The following is a 22,172-nucleotide window of genomic DNA, read 5'->3' on the forward strand; positions in this document are numbered from 1 at the left end:
CAGGCCAGCATGGTCTACATATTTTGTACCAGTCCAGCCAGAGCTACAGAATACGAGACCCTGTCTCAAAATTCAACAAGCTCTAGCTTCATGTGGTCCATGAGAAGCTCACTTTAGAATAATATAGGGGTGTAGCCTCCCCTCCCCCAGCCTTAATGGTTCCACTGTTTACACCTGGATGGAGCTTGCTGCTCAATCGTTCTGCCACGCCTACTGCTGGAGCCCCACACTTTGCTGTTCTGAAGCCATCACGTGTTCACCTGCAACCTTACTCTAAGATTATTTGGCAGGAATCGGGTCCCTCCCCCTCCTTCATAACTGAGTGTCAGAAATAAAAATTGAGCTTTGATCAGAATCTGCTTTGACTTAGCTACATTTCTTTCTCTCGTCGCCTAGTCCCTCTTCTCTTCCAGGTTTCCAAAATGCCTTTCCAGGCTCAAACCCAGACCTGTGATCTGCTGGCCAGACACAACATTTGGCGCCCAACGTGGGGCTGAGAAACGGCAAAGGATTTTTGGAAGAGGCACTGCTGGTTTGGAGCTCCATAGAAGAAGAAAATAATTAAAGGATAAAGGAAATTCATACCAGAGAAGGTCGGTATGGGCTAAGCTGAAACAGCATTAAACCCAAGCGCTGGTTCACTTAGGTTCAGCAGTGAAGTTTAACAGGAGCTGGGAACTGTAACAGGCGGTAGGCCATGGCTCACAGTAGCTACATTTTTAGGCGTGAGAAAAGAAAGGGTTTATTAAAAGGAAATTAATAATCAGGCAGATTGCATCATGAGGGAGGAAAATGTCCCAAAAAGCAGAGAGAAATTTCAGGAGTGCCATGCTTTGTTCTCTCTGGGCCGTATAGCAGAAGTAGTACTGTGTCCCCTTTTGTGTCTTGTCTAATGTCTGGTGCACCAATCTGTTCTCGTGTTCAATTCATGTATGTTTGTGTCCAGTCTGTATGAATGAATGTTCGATGTTTTATGTTGGATAATAAAGATGGTATAAAAAACTTTATCTGCAAAGCTGAGAGCTGCCATGTGCTTCAGCCAGGAAACAGACACATGGCAGGAGGGTCCCTGCTGGAAAAACTGTTCATTTTAGAAAAAAAGGGCAAGTGCACAGCCTCTTAGTTTCAGGGTAAAAAAAGCTGATAAACGGTTCATGACTAATGTGTTTGACAAATGGTAAAGTGCCTTTTATTCTATGATTGTAGCTACAAAAATTAATATTCTCTGATTGGTCTAAATGTAACTGCTTCATTTGGTTCCTTTTTTATTAATAATGTGCTCTGCATGTTTTCACATTCAACTCATAAGTTGTTGGTTAAGATTAATAATTGTTACATTGCTACAGATGGTTAGTGTTAAATTTGATAACTCAAGTTTAGAGTCCTTCTAACACGTGGCATAAGGCAGGCCAAGAGGCTGGGTCTCTAAAGATATTTCTAGTTTAGATAATAATTAATGTGGTTCCTATCCTAAATAGTAAAATTTAAGATAAGATTTAAAGCAATGCCTCTTTATTAAAGCATTAAAGTTTGCTTTAATAGATATTCATAGATATTCATAGATATTAATTGGCAGCCAAACTTCGTAATATGATAGTAATGCTTCTAATATTAATTTTAAAGATGATAAATTGTTTTAAACTTGGGTTTTGCTTTCCCAAGGTTGTAGATATTATCCTAACGTTGCACAAGAAACTTAAAATTATGGTTAATACTGCAAGTGTTCCATTGACTGCAGCTTGCAGTTTGATTACAAATTTAAGATTTTCTACTCACTCATATATTGTTAATTAAGATAATTATAAGAGTAATCATCTTTTGAAAGCGCTAATACAGCTCACTTCATACAAAACTGTGACAAAGTTATCTAGTTATGTTTGTCTTTGTGAATAGATTAGACCCTCAAACAATCAGTTTGGCTATAGTTGCTGCCTGGCAGGAAACTGCTGTACGGGCAATTTTTTCACAACACTAAAGTTGTGAAGAACGTTTTAACTGTAAGTCATCTTAAGAAAGAGTATCAAAAATTTGAGGCATAGACAGTTAAATTGTTCCTCTAGAATCGGTCCTTATTACAGGAGGGCCAAGATGTTCAGATTAAAAAGTATTTTACATTTAAGTCAATACAGGGCTCAAGGGAGCCCCAGAGCAACTTGTGGCCTTTCTTTTGTTTTGTAAACAGTGCCTGAGGAAGTTTTTCCCTGTGTTCAAGAAAATTTCTTTTTAACAGTGTTGCAGATCTATTCAGATGTTTAAAATAATGCTTAAATTCAAAGAGTTTTGCTTCTAGTGAACTGGTAATCACTAGAAAATTCTGCCTCTAGGCATGGCTAATGTAACTTTACATTATGTAAGAAACATTTTTATTGTTTCTGCGTCTATACAAGAAGCCAAGAGTTTTAATCTTTCAGTGTATATTGTCTCCTAAGTGGAAAGTATTTTATTAACTAATGCTTCTCAAGGGAAGTTTACTTTAAATCCTTGCTCTCACCCAAAAGATTCAGAGACAATATCCTTTTATTACTTAGGGTTTTAGTTTACTACAAAAGGTTTTACAAAAAATAAAGAATGCTTTTATAATTGTTATTAATTATATTCATGGTAATTAAATATTAGCTGTGCCCAAGACAATTCTTTGGCCAGAAAAAAAAATTATTGTAAAATCATTTTTCTCATCCTCCCAGCCGATTGTTGGCCCACGTGGGCCCAACTAGCTGCTGTGGGGCGGAGCTTGAACATATGGGCTTGAACTGAAGGAAATAAAAGCAGAGAAAATTAAAGAATCTCCATCATAAGTTATCTCTAGCGATAAGACCACATTATGACAAATGGATCAATTTAACACGAATATATAACCACTGTGAAAGAACACACACCATGTATCAGAGTACAAAGTATAAACACAAACACTGACGGATCAGACAGCAGAAACTAAAAGCAGCTTTCAATACCAAACAACAGCACATTTCACAGGATCAAAGTTCAGACCAAACGTGACAGACCTATTTAGAACTTCTCCCCTAAGAACAGAAAAATATACATTCTTTTCAGATGTATATAGAACATTTAAGGTTAGATCATATATTAAGCCACAAACCAATTTTTAACAAATTTAAGATGATCAAAATCAGACCAAATATCTTTCCTGCCATGTGGAATATAACAATCTAACTCAAAAGCTAGATGGGAAATGGGACCTCTTTTGGGATATACGGTTGGTTTAACATACGCAATGCAATAAATGTGATATATCACATTAAAAGATCAAATGATAAAAGTAGAGAATCATCCAAACTGATACAGAAAAACCCTTGGAAAAGCTCAACATCATTTCATAAGAAACTTTCAATGTAATAGGTATGGAAGGCACTTTCTCAACAAAGCCATCTATAAAAAGTCACAACAAACATAGTCTATGAGGGAAAACTGAAATCTGTCTACCATTTGACACAAGAAAGCCCACTCTCATTATTTTGGTTCAATACTGTACTGGAAATACTATTATATAAAGAAATCAGACAAGGGCCTGGTGTGGAATGCATTCTTTTAATACCATCATTCAGGAAGAAGAGGCAGGCAGATCTCTGTGAGTTCAAGGTCAGCCTGGTCTACAAACTGAGGACAACAAGGGCTGTTACACAGAGAAAGCCAGTCTCATTATCCTTTAGATGCCTATTGTTTTTTCTAATGAGAGACAGCAGAAAGGAGGTGGATCTGAATGGGATGGGAACAGGGCAGAGTAGGAGAGGAAATTATTTTTAGTAGTCAATAGAGACTAAAATTTGCATTATTTACCCAGTGGTACATTCTTTAGTCTTTATAAATATAGTTAAGAACCACAGGCCACTGAGACTTTATGCAGAGACCTTGGAACACACAGCTCTAAATGGGCCGTCTCTGTAGCTCTAAATGGGCCGTCTCTGTCAGATTCTTTCCCTCAGAGCCCTTAGAAGAGGAGGTGGGAGAGTGAAGAGGGAGAGGTCAGAGGACACCAGGCAAACGAGCCCTCTGAACCACCTGAGCGAATCTCATATGAATTCATGGAGACTGAAGTAGCAACAAGCGTACACGGGTCTACACCAGGCCCTCTGCATATATACTATTGATTTCAGTTTAGTGCTTTTATGGGACTCCTGAGTGTTTGAATCAGTGGGTCTCTGATTCTTTTGCTTTGTCTTGGGCTCTTTTCCTTCTGTTGGATTGACTTGTCCAACTTCGAAGTGATTGTTTTATCTTATACTTTACTTTGTTATGTTGTGTGTTATCTTTTAGAATCTGTTCTTTTCTAATGAAAGACTGAAAGGGAGTGGATCTAAAAGGGAGAGGAGGTATGGAAAATGGGGGGGTTAGAGGGAAGGCAAGCTGTAATCAGGATATAGTGTATAAAAATAATCTATTGTTAATAAAAGGGGGAAAGAATCATGGGCTAGTGGGGAGGGGAGAGGGTCTGGCTAAGACCTTACCCTGCTGTGAGAAGATAAGCCATGGTGGATACTAACAATCAAAACTAAGCCATTTGTCCCACCACAGTCACACCTAGGAATGAGGATACCAAGCTTACTCAAGTTTGCCTACCTTTCCTAACCGAGTGCCTCCAACCTGCCCCATTCAGTTCTTCTTATCTTAGCAGAAATAATAAACTGCCATACTTCTTATAATCAAAACGGACCCTGAACCAAGAACAGTTTCCCACTGAGGCCTCATCTTCTAAGACAGAGAAGGGATTGAATCACCAATCCAGAGTCTATAGCTATACAGCTCTATATAATTTACATAGACTCTCTGCAACTAAAAAAACTGAAATTTTAACTGTACTTCAACATTTCAAGTATACAAGTCCTGCAACAAAGCACAATATATACAGGCAATACTGTGGAGAGCTTTGGTACTACTTACAGAAATTCTGGCGAGTACTTGTCACTGGGCTCAAGGAAGTGGGCTCAGATAAGATTCACATTTGGGCTAATGCAAGGATCAAGGTGAACACAGACAAGAAACCTGTGACTTCCTCTTGTCTTGGCAATCCGGATAAGTGCCCAGACCCGGTGACTGGGGGGCTGGGGGAGGACTTTGCTTACTGCTTTGCTTGATTACTATCTGGTGTGATCTCTTTGTTCAGTGCCTTGTTTGATTACTCTGTCTTTGATCTGAGAACTGACCCTATTCTCTGCAAGTACCTAGAATGGTATAAGAGCTGAATGGGAAAAAATCAACCCACTTCAGCCTCAGCACTGGCTGGAGTCATGTTATACTGCTGTCTAATTGTCTTTTCTCTCCAGTCCTCACTCCTGCCATTGAGACCCTGTTGACTGACTGAGCTGGCTTGGTCAGAATACACAACACACACACACACATACACACACACACATTTTCCTCTACTTTGATGATAAGACTACCTGTTACTCAAACACTTCAACTAAAAGAATGTACCCTCCTTGGAGTTTACTCCAACTGTGTACAGTTCTATAAGATAGAAAGATGTTTCTTATACTGATATGAAAACGTCAACTGTTTAAAGGAGACAAAAATGAAGATGAGCCAGGGTTCTCCAGAGACAGTGTCATGTGGCAGGAGCCATGAATGTTGTGTGGCTCTGAACTGGAAGGTGGATGAGATAGTGATTGTAATGTTCCTGACTCCGCCCACCTGCTTAGTCATTCATTTATTCTGACTCCTGTAACAAGAAATGAATGTTCACTGTATGCCAGATGCAGTCTAGATGGATGATAGCGGTCTAGCAAAGAAACAGGTTATTCTGTTGTCATAAAATATACACTCCAATGAAGCAAACAGAGGGACAAATTAAATGTCTGTCTTTAGAGGGCTACAAAATTATTAACTTCCATCTTATAGTAGAAAAATAATTTTGTTAACATTAGTTTCTGAGTGTAATAACTGATATTTTTTAAAAGGTTCATATAACGAACACTGGAAAGTGTTAGCCAAAACATTCTGAAATGTAGAGTCTAAGTCTTTTTTACCAATAATAATTCACAAATATATGGCTAATACTAACACTGATAAATAAAAAGTTTAACAAATACAACTATAGAATAAATTGGCTTTTGTCTTTATTTTTAGTGCAAGAAATACAAAGGTGAAGAAAAAATTTGTATCACATTAAGAATAGTAAACTATAATTATGTAAGCAATGGGTTTCAAAACTGTAAAAGTGAATACGATACACAAAGCAATTTTAATAACATGATACAGAATATAACCAAATGTTTCCATCTGACTTGAAAAATCTGTGTTAGCAGTGCTTAAGAAAGTAAAATAAAACATATAAATGAACACATCATTAGAAATGTCCTCTACAAACTGATTTAGTCTCCAGAGCACAGGAAGATTAATACAATGGATAATTTGTATCATTTGGCCTGTAATGTCAAGATTTCACTGGAACATAGGAATAGTGGCAACATCGGTAAGGTAATTCTGTCATTTTCTCCAAGTTCCCTGAGAATTTCATGAGAACAAATGTTATAAATAAACCTAAATTTAACTATTATCTTCAAGGAACTTAAGAGACAGGCAAATTTCAGTAAAAAGAAAACATTTAAAATTTCTTTCCATGTCTGTTGCTACTAGGTCAAAACACTGAATACCATTTCAGTGTATATAAATACAATGAATTTATCAAAATGCCAAATACAATTTAAAAGGCAAACCAAATACAGAAAGCAGCATTCCTGAAGAGATTAGCTATCAAGAAATGGCATACAACCACTCTGGAAGTCAGTCTGTGGTTCCTCAGAAAACTGGACATAGTACTACCCAAAGATCCAGCAATATCTCTCCTGGGCATATACCCAGAAGATGTTCCAGCTTGTAACAAGGACACATGCTCCACTATGTTCATAGCAGCCTTGTTTATAATACCCAGAAGCTGGAAAGAACCAAGATGTCCCTCAACAGAGGAATGGATACAGAAAATGTGGTACATTTACACAATGGGATACTACTCAGCTATTAAAAACAATGGATCTGGAGGATATCATCCTGAGTGAGGTAACCCAATCACAAAAGAACGCACATGATATGCACTCACTGATATGTGGATATTAGCACAGAAACTTAGAATACCCAATACAATTTGCAAAACACAAGAAAATCAAGAAGAAGGAAGACCAACGTGTGAGTACTTCATTCCTCCTTAGAATAGGGAACAAAATACCCATGGAAGAAGTTACAGAGACAAAGTTTGGAGCTAAGACGAAAGGATGGACCATCCAGAGACTACCCCACCCGGGGATTCATCCCATAACCAGCCACCAAACGTAGACACTATTGCACATGCCAGCAAGATTTTGCTGAAAGGACCCTGATGTAGCTGTCTCTTGTGAGGCTATGCCAGTGCCTGGCAAATACAGAAGTGGATGCTCACAGTCATCTATTGAATGGAACACAGGGTCCCCAATGGAGGAGCTAGAGAAAGTACCCAAGGAGCTGAAGGGGTCTGCAACCCTATAGGAGGAAAAACAATATGAACTAACTAGTATCCCCAGAGCTCGTGTCTCTAGCTGCATATGTAGCAGAAGATGGCCTAGTCAGCCATCACTGGGAAGAGAGGCCGCTTGGTCTTGCAAACTTTATATGCCCCAGTACAGGGGAAGGCCAGGGCCAAGAAGTGGGAGTGGGTGGGTAGGGGAGCAGGGCAGAGGGAGGATATAGAGGACTTTCGGGATAGCATTTGAAATGTAAATAAAGAAAATATCTAATAAAAAAAAAAAAGAACAACAACAACAACAAAAAAAAAAACTAATTAAGAGCCTTACAATGAACTTAGTTTACTTCTAGGAAAAGTATCTAGGCTACAGCACAAAGATAAAACTTCGGCCAAATTGGGTTATATAACAAAACCTTGTCTCAAAATAAAAAAAAAAAAAAAAAAAAAATAGTATTTAGTTGTGTCCAGAACTGATAAAAAAATTATCAGTCATTAAATTCTATGGAGTGAAAAGAAGGCAATCAATGTGATTTATACTGGGGACAGAAGCAGGCAGGGTAAAGAGCATTACTATCACTGAGTTACTGGGTTGTAGGAAAGATTAAAACATGTTCAACAAGAGCCTATCTCCACTGGGTACATAAAGAACAAATCAGACTCTTAAATGATTCGAGTTCTAATGCCTGAGACTCCAAATACACTGGGCAGGATGGCACTGGAGAAATGTCCTGGATAGGTGATAAAGCAGGAATGAGCACATGAAATGCATCTGACAGCAGACTGATGAAAATACAAGTCCAAATGAGTATCACGAGCCAGATGTATCTCACACACATGTACTCGCGCCACACACACCTGTCATCTCAGTAATCAGTAGGCTGAGGGCATTTTGGGTTACATAACAAGTTTAGCCAGGAAAGGCTAGAGAGAAAGACCTCTCAAAAAGATAAATAAGTAAAAAGTAAAAAACTTTCAAATTAGCACTACGCATTTAACAAAACAGATAAAAACAGAAAAAAAAAAATCACATTAGTAGTTTGCAAGTTACTTCTGCATCTGTTAAAAAAAAATCTGACGTAGATGAGAGCAGAGTAAGGAGCTATCTCAGCTCACACATCCACATCCAGAGGGTTTGGTTCATAGTCACATGGAATGAGATGGAGCAGGGCATCACAGTCATGAGTGTATTGACAGAGGACAACTGCTCACATCGCAGAAGACAAGAGGAATGCTATAACTCCAGGACATACCCCCTAAGGCCTACTTCTTCCAGCTAGGCCCCACTTCCAACTTTCTAGAGCCTCTCAAACTAGTGCCAACTGGTCAGCCATTCAGATAGGAGCCTGTGGAGGGTATCTCAAGTTTAAACTGTAACAAATAGGAATATAAAATGATTACAAAAAAAATTAAAGGCAGTTTAGGTTTGCAATTACCATAAAAGTCAGCAAATTGTACTGTTGGACATTTATCACAGAAATGGAACTTGAGTTTGCTTCCTGTTGTTGTAATAAACACCATGGCTAAAAGATTCAGCTTACAAGTTACAGTCCACCTCAGAGAAAGGGCAGGGCAAGAACCAAGACAGAAGCTTGAAGCAGAAGTCATGGAGAACAAACACTGCTTACTGCTTTATTCTTCATGGCCTGCTTAGCTACAATTATCACTCAGTCCAGGACCACTTATCCAGGGATGACGAATCTCTCAGTGATCTGAGTTCTCCCGTATCAAGTAACAATCAAGCAAATGTCTCAAAGACACACCCCCAGACCCCACAGGCCCATCTGATGGAAGCAGCTCCTTAACTAAGATTCCTTCTTCCCAAGAGTGTCTAGGCTTGTATCAAGGTGACAAAAACTAAGCAGCACAGTGTGTCTGTTTGTGTGTGCATGTGTTTGCATGAGCCAGGCAACCTGAGTGCTGGGAACTGAAGACAAATTCTATTCAAGAGCAGTGCACACTCTTGGCAATTGAGCAATCTCTCTATTTTAAATGTTTAAACTACAATATTTTAAAATGAAATAAAAACACTGAAGTGGAAAAGAAACCCAAGGCTGCCGAAGGTAGGAATGTGGAAAAAAACCTGGGAGAAAGGTTTGTGTATTTATGAGAGGGTGACTAAGGTCCTTATGATGGTGTAACTCTTCCATATCTTCATATGAGACGCACACCTATGAAGCCACACACGTGAAAGAGCTGTACACAGATACATCTATGACATGTTCTATACATATATTACATGTTATACACACACATCTGAGTGTAATACGTAAACCTCAGTCACTGGTCAATGTCCTCCTGGCTGTGACAGCCCACAGTTTTATAAAGTGTCACCGTCACCAGAAACTGGATCAACTGTCTATGACTGTGTTAACCAACTGAATACAGACTATACAACACTCGCTCTATCGTAAAGGCTTACATTCTCTATGTCCTGACTCACACTTCTTTCCATTCCAAACCTACCAAAAAAAAAAAAAGGTAGCTTTTACCTCAACTATAATCACTAATTATTTTCTAGCTCAAATATCTGTAACAAAGAAGCCACATGCTAGAAATACTCAATACCTTATACTGAGAAAACTGTAATAGTTTAGCAGTAAATCCATGTAAGCTGAAGTAAACTGTGTGGTACCACAAAATTTTAACCATCTTCTATCCTACCAAAAATAAACCCCCAAAACAACAACAAAAAAATAACAAAAACCCTTTGGTTCATCATTATTTATGGAGAAAGTATTATATGTGAAAAGAATATATTTCAAATAAACCAATTCATTACTAGTTTAAGAACAGTGATTTCATGAAAATTATATAACCCTTATTTAAAATTTGAAACGGGAAAATGCTGGAGGCATAGTAAGAGCAATGGTAGGGAAGTAAAAAAGTCAGTCAGAAGTTCAAGGCCAGACTCAGCTATATGATCAGTTCATTATGGCCAGCCAGGGCCCCAATGAGACCCTGCCTTAATAAAATGAAAATATAAAAATTTTGCAGTTTAAATATCGATTAAGATTTCTGTGATATTAAATACAGGCTATACAGTCTGCATTGACAAAAATCACAGTTCTTGGCTAAACATAGCTATTAAATCTTGAAATGTAGCTAATGAAACAAACTGAATGTTTAAAATCAGTTAAGTAGGTAGATATAGATAGTAGCTTCCCCAGAGAAATTCACCACTACACACACACACACACACACACACACACACACACAGAGGCATGCGCACTCACGCTCGCACACACATGGCCACAATGCAGTAACAATCATCAGTATAGTAGGTGAGTACTTCTCAACCAGGGCACTACTTTAAACAGAACAACTTATTATGTAATTTATTATGCAAAAAGAACATACCCTTTTAAACAGGAAGGGTATTTTTACCTAATTCTATTTTATAATCACTCTTAAGTTACAAAATATTATTCCACTCAAAGGAATTACTAAAGTGATTTTGTTTAATTAGCAATAATACATTTTCGCCAGCAGAGGGCATACATTACACCACAATATACTGCACTTAAATGTTTAAGTTCTACTGTGGGAAATCAATCAATCAATCAATCAAACATTCACTTACACAAAAGGTATTGTGCTTTGTGCTAAAAATGAATGTATATTTTCTTAAAGGTATAGTGACAGTTGAATAATATCCCTAGAAACCTAGTTCTGTACATTTTAACTGTTTGTTCTAGTTAACTATCATCCCCAAAACAAAACCAAATATATAAAAGGTGAAACCATCTTTCAAGGGAGATATAGATAGATATAGATATAGATATAGATATAGATATAGATATAGATATAGATATAGATATAGATATAGATATAGATATAGATATATACACACACACATATATATACACATACAATAATTATTTCCTCAGCTCAAAAATAAATGACAAGGGCTGGTGAGATGGCTCAGTGGGTAAGAGCACCTGACTGCTCTTCCGAAGGTCCATAGTTCAAATCCCAGCAACCACATGGTGGCTCACAACCATCTGTAACGAAATCTGACTCTCTCTTCTGGAGTGTCTGAAGACAGCAACAGTGTACTTACATATAATAAATAAATAAATAATTTTTTAAAAATGACAAACCATTTTCTAGATAGAAAATTATCTAAATTCCAACACAAAATAAACATTTGTTTTTAAAAGTAAATAAACACAAGAAAATAAATGAAGCTGGGCGTGGTGGCGCACGCCTTTAATCCCAGCACTCGGGAGGCAGAGGCAGGCGGATTTCTGAGTTCGAGGCCAGCCTGGTCTACAAAGTGAGTGCCAGGACAGCCAGGGCTACACAGAGAAACCCTGTCTCGAAAAACCAAAAAAAAAAAAAAGAAAATAAATGAAATTTTGAAAAGGTGCTAAAACTGACAAAGGCATATTTAGTAGTTTGAGAAACAGTGCTTACATACCACCTGCCTCTAGCTTGTACATGCACCACTATGCTCATCTCAGAAAATAATTTTATATCAACTAAAAATTACAAAAATAAAATAAAATGAGCTCTTTTCATTTCCTTTATATCCTATTATATTTAATTTTCCTGAGAAGATTGCCTTTTCAATTTCCTTTTTTCTTGCGACTTCTGATTCAGATTTCTTCCGTGATTCTATTCCCTCCTTGCTAAAATGTGGCCATCCAGCCTCTAAGTCAGACAAGCATCTAGTTAGTCCAGTAGTTATGGCTCTGGCAAATTCATTTATGCTAATGACTCCCCAAAAGCAAGCAGCCTCGGTCTCTCCTCTCTCCTGAGGCAGGCCTGTCTCTGGAGGAATGCACATCTGTTCCCGGAACTCTCCCTTCCTGAACCAACTCTGCCCAACTCTCAGTAAGTTTGATCATATGCCTTGTCAAAAATCAACTTTTCAATTAAAAGCCCTCTCCCAAAATCTAATCAGTAACATTTCATGCTTACCCAACACTTTCTACACATACAGCCAGAATGTACTCTGCTAATGCCCTGCCTGTTTCAACTGGGGAGCAAGTATCCAAACATGCGCCTACTACTGGAGGGGGGTCTTCATTCAAACCACCACAGCCAGACTTCTGCTGCATAATCTCTAATCAATAATATCTATTCTAGAGAACAGAAAAACAATTTTTATTCTGTAAAATGATTACTTTTCTTGAACCTTCCATAAAGTATTCTTGCACACCCTAAGACATAACTCATAAATTAGATATAACTCATAAATGCTTCCTACCAAGTAATACTATGACTGTCTCTATAGTATAAAATGAGCATAATTACAAAGCCTTACTCTTCTACCAAAATCTTTACTAGACATTACTTCATAAGCTCCTCCATACCCTGTAATATAGGTTTCATCACAGATGTAATGAATGGCACTACAGTTCAGAGTTTAAACACGTGGGAAGAAAGGGAAAACGAAGAAAAGGCAGAAAAGAGAAGGGGAAAGGGAAGGGAAAGGAGAAGAAAAAAAAATCAATCAGAGCCAACAGCCAAGCAGTCAAGACTCTGTTCTCACCATCAAACTAACTGGCCCCTCAATTCTAACAGAGCCCTATCAATTCACTGCAGATGCTCAAAAAGGGATGTAAAGTTCCTAGAACCAAATGAAAATGAAGTCATAGTGTATCAGAGCCCTTGGTATAGCTTACACAGTTGTAAGAGGAAAGCTGATAGCTATCCACACGCAAAAGCAGTAAATAGCAAGAATAATTATCAGGAAATAAATTAATTAAATGGGGAGCTAACAGAACAATACACATCAATCAGTTAGAGAATACGTCCATGAGTTTATGTGTTTATGTGTGTCTTTCTTCCTGTAGGGCATGAAAGCAAAAAGATGACCCTCAAAGGGAGAAGCAAAGATAATGGGGAACATGAAAGCAGAAAAGAAAGCAGGGAAAGAAAGGGGCAGCTGTGATGAAGGAATTAATGAGAAAAAAAGGACAATGACATAAGGTGCGAAACGTAAAATAATGAAATCTATTACTTCCTATGTTAACTTTAAAACAATTTTAAAAACTTCAAGTGAGTAAGCAAGTACATTATAGCCTTTGTTTTTTCTTTGCCCCTTCAAGATGTTCTATCAACGTTTTGTAAAATTTCCCTCTAGACATACAAGGTTTACAAATACCTTTCCTTTTTGTTGTTATTGTTGTTTTTGTTTGGTTGGTTTTGGTTCTGTGTGGTGCTGAGGACTGAGTCCAAGTCTCTGCACACTAGGCAAACAGTGCTCTACCACTGAGCTAACTGTGCACCCCTAAGTACTTTTAAGTATGTTCTACACTGTTTACAAGTTTATTGAGTGAGCTAACCATTTGCTTTGGTAACACTGCAGCCATCATCAAAAAAGAATCAAATTTTGAAAGATTTTATATTATTGTCTGATTCATATTTTAACAAAATAACTAAACAGTTGTATAAAGTTAGGACGCATTCTAATACCTTTTTTTTTCAAATGATGCCATTTGAAATTTGACTAAGTTATCAACATCCAAAACTTACCTCCTTTAGTACTATGTACAATGAAAACTAAAAAAAACAAAATGGATCTAAAGAAAAGGAAAAGAATCTCAAAACTGAGTTATCATTTTTATGAAGGCTACCTGGAGCGTGTTACTCTGCATGTTACCTCACTACTGCACATTTTGGCAGGTCAGCAAGAGCAGGTTTATCTCTGTCTCATATGGAGAGACCAGACCAGACACCTCTAAGCTTCCTATAATGTCATAACTACAATATAGATCAGACACCAAACAATATTCCAAATATACCACTGCTTCCTATTCATAGCCTAAAATGAGGAGAATACAGGACTAGATGGCTAGAGCCTAGCATGCCCAGACTAATAAATGCTGTCTAGAATTTTATATTCTCTTGGTCTGACTGAGTAACCAAGACACAACTATGAAGCTTTCTCCCTCCCCCTGAAGGACAGCTCACAAGAGAACAGAAATGACCAATAAGTACACTCAACTTTTCTAACCATAAAACTATGGTGAAAATATTTAATAGCAAAATAATCATTTCTTCAATCAAATCAAAGAATCTTATTAAAAACATGAAAACCCAATAGCAGACTGGGAACAGGTCAGCCAGCTAGCATATTAATGAGGGGAATATTAGCTAGCCCCATCACTACAGTAAATATAGATCAAATAGTTTTAAATTTGATATACATGAACATACACTTTAGATTTTATTCACTGGAAATTTAAATATACACATAAAGATTTGCTATCATGAATATTTATAAGCTTAGATTTTTTTGTTTTTAGCAGTCAGGGACAGATTATTTTTAAATACCCTTAGAGTATTTAAAAATACTTACCAGTCGCAAATATTCAGTACAGAGAATAACCTTAAGTTTCCTACAGCTCAGTATTGGCCTTTTTCTCAGCAAATTACATCATCTCCTAATTGTTCCCTCATATTTCAGAACACTCGGACTCTATTCCCTCATAAGCTGGTTCATCTTGTTCATCTGATGATGGGGGAGGGGTTTCATTTTTAAATGGCTATCTAAGGAATCTTGTTCTGTCCAGGCCAAGCTGTGTGTGTTCCACTCATTGTGATGCAGCTGCTAAGGCAAATGCCACTGATAATTCTGCTGATCTGCTTATGGTCTATTGCACTGGACTTCTGGTGTGCCTTCCTCTGTACTTGGAAGATGGAAAACTAAAAACTCCATTTGGTTTCTTTATAGTTAAGAACCTTGTGCTGCAGAGACCACAGGGACAATCATGGAGTCAGCATGGGTCTGAACTAGGTCTCCTGCATATCTGTTATGGTTGTGTAGCTTGGTGGTCTTGTGGGACTACAAACAGTAGGAGAAGGGGCTGTCTCTGACTCTTTGCCTGTGTTTGGGACCCTTTTCCTCCTCCTGGGTTCCTTCATTCAGCCTTGATATAAGGATGTGTACCTAATTAGTCTTACTGAAACTTGTTATGCCACATTCTGTTTTTATCCCTGGGAGGCCTGTTCTTTTCTGAAGGGAAAAAGGAGTGGATCTGGGGTTGGGGGAGGGTAGTCTTAGAAGAGTGGAAGGAGGGAAACTTCAGTCATGAGAGAAGAATAAAAAGTAAAATTAAAAAAAGAACTCTATGGTGATTAGTTTATGTCAACTTGACCCAGGCTAGAGTCATCTGAGAAGAGGGAATCCCAACTAAGAAAATGCCTCCAAAAGGTCAGGCTATAAGACAATTCTGTAATTACTGATGGATGTGGGAGGGACCGGCCCATTGTGGGTGGCGCCACCCCTGGGTGGTGATCCTGGATGCTGTAAGAAAGCAGAGAAAGCCATAGGGAGGAAGCCAGAAAGCATCAAGTCCTCTGTGGCCTCTGAATCACCAGAAGCACAGTTTCTTGGGTCTCGTTGCCTACAGATGCATACCTATAGTCGTAGTCCAAAGACAGCCAAAATCCAGACACTAGCTGAGATTACAATGCGAGTGAACATAGGAGAAGATGCCCAAGGACTTACTCAAATGGGCCAAGACTCCCTTCTTCTCATTTAAAAAAAACCATCACTTGAGAGTTAGTTAAGACCACCCTGGTCTAGGTAAACAGAGTATGAGGAGAAGGAAGATGAGGAGGAGGAGGAGGAAGGAGAGAAAGAAGGCAAGAAAGGAGAGGAAAATGGAAGGGGGGGGGGGAGGCAAGGAAGGGTAAAACAAATGCCCAGTGAAAGCCCTAAGTAACAGTCTTGAGATCAGAATTCACCTAACTTACATACCCTCACTTTGCACAGCCATCAGTACTCATATTCTACATAATACTAGGTGTTCAGAAAGTATCTGTGAGCCGGACGTGATGGCACACCCTTTAGTCCCAGCACTCAGGAAGCAGAGGCAGGCGGATTTCTAAGTTCAAGGCCAGCCTGTCTATAAAGTGAGTTCCAGGACAGCCAGGGCTACACAGAAAAACCCTGTCTCGAAAAACCAAAAAAAAAAAAAAAAAAAAAAAAAAGCATCTGTGAAATGTGTTCACCAGGGTTTGATTATAACTCTCCTCCGCCCACACAGTACATGTTATAATCCATGGATGGTAATAGCATATTTGCATATAATTTACATACAGTCTCCAGCATCCTTCAAATTATCTCTAGATTACTTACGATCCACACATACAAAGTCATCTACGTGGTTATTAAGCTACATTGTCTATGAACTAATAATGAAAAAAGTCTACATGTTTAGCCCACACATACATTTTTTTTTTTTTGGGGGGGGGTTTTCGAGACAGGGTTTCTCTGTGTAGCCTTAGCTGTCCTGGCACTCACTTTGTAGACCAGGCTGGCCTCGAACTCAGAAATCCGCCTGCCTCTGCCTCCCAAGTGCTGGGATTAAAGGCGTGCGCCACCACGCCCGGCCACACATACATTTTTAAAAAGGAAAAAATAAATCTCTCATCTGCTGTTGGCTAGATCCATGGATCCAAAACCCACAGGTAAAGAAGGCAAGCTGTTCTTCTTTAAATAACCCGGAACGCATCCATAGCAGTGGTAAACCACAGAGGCTCTGGTATATTTTCAGGATACACTTTTGTTAAGTATCTTCTTTAAAGAGGATGACCGCAAAATAAAATCAGAAGAACATCTATCACTACATTTTAACATGGCCTACCAAACACTAGAGCACTTCCTGATACTTCTCTTGACACAGCTCCCAAAATGATTAGGACTTCCCATAAAGAGCCAACACGCTCACTCAGGAGGCAGAGGCAGGTGGATCTCTGAGTTCAAGTCCAGTCTGATCTACAGAGTGAGTTCCAAGACAGCCAGGGCTACACAGAGAAACCCTGTCTAGAAAAAACAAAAACATCAGTTCCTGAGCTAAGAGCATAGGTCGTGGTAAGACGCCCCTGGTTAACATGAGCAAAGCCCTAGATTCACTCTCCAGCAGGTCAGAAAAACCATGGCACAGTAAGAACTTGTTCCTTGGTTATGGTTCTAACTGGGACTGATAGCTTCGTCTATAAGACTTTTTGAATTAAAAGAATTTAGTAAATATTAGATAAGTTTATTCAACTTGACCACTATAATTTAGTGGTGTATTTGTATATTGTTATACCTGTGTTTTAAGCAAATTCACTTGAAATATTATATAAATATTGTATCCACAGGTACATTTTCTAGTACCTCAACTATTTTTTTATTTCATTTTTGTTAATGATTGATAAAAAGAATGACTGAAAATAAGTCTTTGGTAATGTGGTATGGGGGAAGAGGGTGCATACTCCAGTCTCATGAATCTCTGAGTCCTTCAGTGAGCTCTATGTCTGTCTCCTGACTGTGCATGTCACCAGTGCTTTGCTGGGTTTCTACCTCGCATCAGTGGTGAGATAAGAGAATACTGTTCGTTCCTCGGGACAATTAATTAACTTAGGTCCAGTTAAGTTTCTCCTAAAGAGAAATATTAAGAACTGAGTGTTCTGGTGTGCAGAACTTCTGAATGCCTCCTTTCCCTGCTTCAGCTGGAGGTAAGAGAAGTTTCTCCAATATTCCCTTTAAGAATCTGAGTTCCTGGAGGTAAACCTAAAACAATTTCAAAGCCTTCTTCTATGAAGGGGACCCTGAGAATGTTTAATTCTCATTACCTGGGTTTAATATAAAGAATAATTGCATTCTCCCTTTAAAGTATTTTCAGGGGTGCATACATATAAAATATCACTAATCTGCTGAGCCAAATATGATCCATATTTGGTATGAATTATAACTATAGTCTGAATGTGAATATACATGATCTACAAAACCTACAGCTCAGCTAGGTGGGGCTGATAATAAAAAAATCATTTTATACCATACTATATATGCTCACTTATTTAATATTCTGTTCTTTTCCAACTAGTGTCTGCTCTCAGGTATCTACCCCTGTACACTGTAGGTCTTCATTCATACCCTCCTTCTCTATCCAAGTCAGAAGTAAAACAGTCTGCTCTAAAATCTCAGTCCTCTGAAGGGCTTAGGAACAGCTAGTTTTTCAAAAACAGCCTCACTACTCAGCCACATTAGAGTTGAGACAACCATGAAACAAAAGGAAAACCTTTGATCCAATGCCCATTTGTCTATTAACAAAGCAATAATTCATTCTGGCAAAACAGCCATGAAAATTAAGAAACGTTTCCAAATCTATGGCAGAGAGATTCTTTGCACATACAACACATTACAAATTAATTCTGTTTTCCAAACTCCCTGCGTCACTGGCATGTTAGACAGGCCACAGCAAGTACATGATTGAGAAATGTATGATCTGCTTTCCAGAACAGACAAGGGTAAAAGTAACATCCAGCCTTCCAGCAGCAGCACACTAAGTCAGAAAGGAAGCTCAAAGATGCAGACTATGCTAAAGTAGCAGGTTGACCTCTTGTGTTTCCAATTTCTGGAAACTAGTGATTTCGAAGTCCTGGGACATCAGCCATTCAACTCACACCAAAAATGCTAGTAACAAAACCAAAAAGTTGTATAGCTCCATGGCTACTTGGAGTTGACAATACTCATTTACATATTCTGAGCAAAAATTCTTCAGATACTATGTTCCAGGTATGGCTTGCCTTTTTTTCTTTTGAAAACAAGATAACTGTTAATGTTAATGAAATTAAATGCTCACACTTTTATCTTTATAGAACATGTTTGTCATACTCAAAAAAGCTTTGCTTGCTGGGCAGTGGTGGCGCACGCCTTTAATTCCAGCACTTGGGAGGCAGAGAAAGGCAGATTTCTGAGTTCGACACAAGCCTGGTCTACAAAGTGAGTTACAGGACAGCCAGGGCTGTACAGAGAAACCCTGTCTCAAAAAAAAAAAAAAAAAAAAAAAAAAAAAAAAAAAAAAAAAAAAAAGAAGAAAAGAAAAGAAAACTATAACAAAAACAAAAAACAAAACCACTTTGCTTACCTCAAGGTTCTAGTGATTTTCTCTCATGTTACTTCTACAAGTTTTATAGTTTTAGGTCTCAAAGTTAGTTTTGTGATCCATTTTAATTTTTATTATGTTATAAAGCTCAAAGTGCATTCTGTTGGTACTATGTGAGAAGAGTGTCATTTCCCTACTGAGCCGCCTCGCTGTTCTTGTCACTGTAGTAAGGAGATCCCAGCAAGTATCTTTCCATATAATCACTTATCTACATCTATCCTTACAATGTCACAGCACTGACAACAGCCAGGAAGTCAGACCTCCTAGAATTTCCCTCTTTTCATAATACTTCTTGATATTTATGAGGAGGGTTCTTTGTATTTTGTTAGTTTTCTTAGAATCAACTCGTTAAATCCTAAACAATCAAAACTATGATTCTGACAAGGATAATCAGTGATAAGGACTGTCGTCCTTAAAACAAAGTTTTCTAGTCCGAGAACATGGCATATCTGTTCATTCTTTTGCAACACTCTCTTGTAAGTTCTTCGAGTACAAGCCTTGCGCACATTTTATTAAATTCATCCCTAAGTTTTTATACTTTATGCCACCGTCACAGAAATTTTTCAACTTCAAAATATTTGCTGCTAGCATATATGGTTTTCTGTACTCACTTTGACTCCTACAACTTGAATAAACTCAATTCTTGGTTTTAATGGTTCTTTTTAATAAATTCTTGGACTTTTCTACATAAATATGTGCAAAGATGGTGCAACAATTTTTCAATGCATACACTTTGTACGTGGTTTTAACTATTTCATCGCTGTCCTATGCCGTTTTAAATACACCTACAGCACCACCCCTTATAAAAACCTATGTTCAAAAGCGAGGCGTACGGTACACGGTTGTGACACAACAAGTAGGTGCACCAGGGCACACTTTAGATCTAAAATGTGCTCAGTTTCTTTTCCGATAATATCTCCAGTGTACACTACAAGTAATTTTCAGGAGCACAAATGCACCAACTAAACACATCAATGCTAAACTCTAATTCTTAAGAATTTTCTTATATCAGAAGATAAAACTATCCTGAATATGACTGTCCACAGAATTCTCCTCATTTTTTTTCATCTGGGGGGGGGGGGGTCTTTGAAATATGCACTTCACAAAAGATCAAGATGAGACATCTGAAGTTCTATCATCAATCACTTGGACCTCTTGTGAAACTTAGACCAAAAATTGCTTGAGTGGGTAGAGAACAAACTATGAAAGTTTGCTAGAAAGTCTGTAATTCTCTCTCCTTGCTGCACTCAAAAGCCTCACATTTACCATTCAACATATGTGAACATAATACTGGCACATGATTCAGATAGCTTAATAAAACGTGTAAATAAAATAAAACTTTAGATAGGTTCTGTAATATGGCAGCTAAATACTATGATAGTTAAACAGAGCTCTAGCTACGTCAAGCAGACAATATTAATACTGATAAATACACATGGCCTGGATATTAACCTGTAGATGCTTTCTTTTAAATGAAGAGTAAAAGGAGGTCTTGTAGGACCAGCAAGATGGCTCAGAGTAAAGGCGCCTACCAGCAAACCCAATGACCTGAATTCAACTCCAAGACCCACCCAGCGGAAAGAGGGAACCAACTTGGACAAGCTGTTCCCTGACCGCCACGTGTGTGCCGTGTGCGTGTGCACACACAACTTAATTACGAGAATACAAGTGGCAGGTAAAAGATCTTACCACAGATGCTGCCACCCTGAGCTTGTTACCTTAAAAGGCAGTTCTCACCAGATCTTGATTATTAGTTCCTGTGAGCATGAGTTGTTATAATAAAAACAAACCTATAGCCTCCCACTCTGTCTTCCTGTTTAGGTAATCTCACCCTACAAGCGACCACACATTTGATACAGACAAGGGGCCCTCCCCACAGCCTCTCAAACCTTGTGCTCTTTCCTTTATAGTAGCAAACCTCAATTGTTTAGTAATAGCAGCAGAAAAACTAATATTGTTCAGAAAACACTGACCTGTCCTACCAGCAAAACTGTATCTGTTATGGCAACTCTTTACAGTGGTCAGGACACGGGGCAGTCAACTTCTCTCATAATTACAACTTAAATAACACACCCTCTAAATTTCTTTGATCTTCCTTGAGAAAACTAAAAACTAAGGAAGAAAACAATGGCTGGATTCTACCCAGCAAAAGATCACTGGTAGTGTTACCATTAGCAGTAAGGAAAACAAGTTTGAATCCGTGCCTTACATAGTCAGAATAGCAAACGTTTTCCAGTCCTAGTGACAACTAGAGTTCAGGTGTTTTAAAGGTCGGTAACATTTATATTGGGGGTTGGGAAGGGTTCTAATTCTTCAGGGATCCTGTGTGTGTGTGTGTGTGTGTGTGAGAGAGAGAGAGAGAGAGAGAGAGAGAGAGAGAGAGAGAGAGAGAGAGAGAGAGAGAGAGAGAGAGAGAGAGAGAGAGAGAGAATGCGTAAAGAGTGTGTGAATGAAGCCGGGCGTGGTGGCGCACGCCTTTAATCCCAGCACTCGGGAGGCAGAGGCAGGCGGATTTCTGAGTTCGAGGCCAGCCTGGTCTACAAAGTGAGTTCCAGGACAGCCAGGGCTATACAGAGAAACCCTGTCTCTAAAAACCAAAAAAAAAAAAAAAAAAAAAAGAGTGTGTGAATGAGAAAATGTGTGTGGGTGAGAGTATGTGTACGTGTAACTGAATGTGAGAAAGTATGTGTATCTGTGTGAGAGAGAATGAGGGTATGTGTGTAAAAGCATGCATGCACATTTTGCAGAGAAACTACCGGCAATTCTCCACTGATGAAGTCAAGTAATAAAAGAATATTGCAAATAATCTTTAAGGACAAAAAGTTCGAAGGAAA

General features: G+C 38.4%; 1 protein-coding gene across 3 annotated transcripts in view; it reads right to left on the minus strand.

The window, feature by feature from the left end:
* The window catches only part of Smap1 (small ArfGAP 1), a 76,307-nt gene that overhangs the window by 48,479 nt on the left and 5,656 nt on the right, over nt 1-22,172 (minus strand). The window contains exon 1 of one of the 3 annotated variants that reach the window (XM_085836070.1): nt 14,760-14,832. The exons of the other annotated variants lie outside the window; for them this stretch is intronic. The gene's annotated coding sequence lies outside the window, so the exon portion shown is untranslated. Of the gene's footprint in view, nt 1-14,759; nt 14,833-22,172 lie in introns of those variants that run through there. 3 annotated transcript variants of the gene reach the window in all.

The sequence above is a fragment of the Mus caroli genome, unplaced genomic scaffold (assembly GCF_978045245.1).
Source record: "Mus caroli unplaced genomic scaffold, Mus_caroli_1 scaffold_1, whole genome shotgun sequence".
In the NCBI taxonomy this organism is placed as follows: domain Eukaryota; kingdom Metazoa; phylum Chordata; class Mammalia; order Rodentia; family Muridae; genus Mus; species Mus caroli.